This window comes from Takifugu rubripes, chromosome 5 (assembly GCF_901000725.2).
Source record: "Takifugu rubripes chromosome 5, fTakRub1.2, whole genome shotgun sequence".
NCBI classification, from domain to species: domain Eukaryota; kingdom Metazoa; phylum Chordata; class Actinopteri; order Tetraodontiformes; family Tetraodontidae; genus Takifugu; species Takifugu rubripes.
In genome coordinates, this window is record NC_042289.1 from 6803778 (window position 1) to 6805563 (window position 1786).

The 1786-nt window shown below is 46.8% G+C and overlaps 3 non-coding genes across 3 annotated transcripts; all 3 read left to right on the forward strand.

Moving 5' to 3' along the window:
* The first annotated feature begins 540 nt into the window (after nt 1–540).
* On the forward strand, nt 541–620 carry mir23a-3 (microRNA mir-23a-3). The gene has a single exon (NR_105381.1). It is a non-coding gene; the product is annotated as a microRNA mir-23a-3 (primary transcript).
* Nucleotides 621–752: 132 nt separating this feature from the next.
* On the forward strand, nt 753–830 carry mir27c (microRNA mir-27c). The gene has a single exon (NR_105382.1). It is a non-coding gene; the product is annotated as a microRNA mir-27c (primary transcript).
* An 874-nt stretch (nt 831–1704) lies between these two features.
* mir24-2 (microRNA mir-24-2) lies at nt 1705–1786 on the forward strand. The gene has a single exon (NR_105383.1). It is a non-coding gene; the product is annotated as a microRNA mir-24-2 (primary transcript).

Below are 1786 nucleotides of genomic sequence, written 5' to 3' on the forward strand. Positions count from 1 at the left end.
AGCTCTGGAGTTTCCCCAAAAGTGTCCTTGTGACTAATGCTTCATATATGGTGGAAAATAACAAGGCTAGAGGATGTAAAAGTGCTTAAACGCTTTATTTAGTAATAGGAGGAGGAGACTGAAAGAAAGAACCCTGACAAATAATAATTTAAAAAAGAGGTTTTGAATTTGGCTTAGCAGCAGAGGAAACATGCCCCACTGCTCTCTGGACTATTTTTTCCACGTGAGGGAAAGAGATAAAGGGGTAAAAGTAGAACAGACCGAAGCCAGCATTTTTCAAAGGGAGTGCCACTTGACAGGCCACTTCCTTCTAACCTAATTCTCCATTCTGTCATTGAAAAGCTATTTTTATAAGAGGCCACGGGAAGTCTGGGAGTTGACGAGAACCATGCACATGTAGCGCAGGGAAAAGCACGGCGAACGTGAGCCGCTGGTGGCGAGCCACTGGAATGTACAGTCCTGGAGGTCTGTTTCTGCTACTCTTCTTCTTTTTTGGTTGTTGTTGTTTGTTTGTCCACCCAGTCACCACACACGGTTGTGTCTGTTGGCCAGGGGGATTCCTGGCAGAGTGATTTTTAGACTACAGGACTGAATCACATTGCCAGGGATTTCCAATGGCTGACATGAAGAAAGCACACCCTTTCCCACAGAGTCACGCCTCATTCACTCCCTCGGACTTGGGTGCACCCGGGCCTCTTCATTTGCATATTGTACACGCACGGTCACGTCAGCAGCAGATGGCCGCGTGTCCCGGCTGTGTGGCGGCAGGACTTAACCCACATGTGAGCAGTGAGTGTGTGCCATGTTCACAGTGGTTAAGTTCTGCCGCCACAGGGCTGCAACCTGTGGGAGGGAGGAAGGAAAGGTCAGGGAGGGACCGCCCAGCATCAGCCCGCCGCCTCCTTGTGTCAGCACTGGCCTATGTGAGACTATGAGCAACATTTTCGACAATTGTGACACTCTTTATTGGTAACGCGAGCCCTGCTGGCTTTGTTTTCATCATTTTATCATGCAGAATTAGCAAGAGCAGCTGCCTCTGTCAGTTGATCCGCCCGCCACTCCTGCCCTTTTCCTGTCTGTAAATTTGCCTTTCCTTTTGGGCTGGATTCTCCAGAAAGGTGACTCAAACTCCAACTACTAAAGCCAGTATGTTTCAACTCTCAACAACGTTTGACCTTTTTTAAACCATTTTTCAAAGCAATGTTCCCCTTTCCAAGATGTCAAATTTAGCTCCTTTCTGAAAATTCTCATCTTCACACTCATGATACTCCCTTTCACAGTCACAGCATGCATTAACTCCGTGTAAACCCTATGTGTGACTCAGCACTTTTTTGTTTGTGCATGTGGGGAAACCGTGGTGGCAAAGTTCTGATATCTGATGTTTCGGGTTTAGAAAGGAATTGCTAATCTGTGGAACTAGCTGACGTTGTCTATTAAATGTCAGTCGTCTCATTAGCACAGATGACTGTGAGCAACATGCCTTCGTGTGTCATTTCAATTGTGTGTGTCTGCGTCTATGTCTTTGTCTGTCTGTGTATCTGCTTGTATGTGTGTGTGGATTGGATGTTGGGTGTGTGTATCATTGTGCTTTATTTTTGTTTTTTCATTAACTCAATGTCTGATGTTTTTCATCTGACACCCAACTGTGTGTGTGTGTGTGTGTGTGTGTGTGTGTCTCTTTGGCCCCCACCCTTCACTCATGCTGGGTCAGTCTCCTGTGCCTGCTGTGCTGATAATCAGTGTGTGACGTTGGCTGGCTCAGTTCAGCAGGAACAGGGGACTGGTC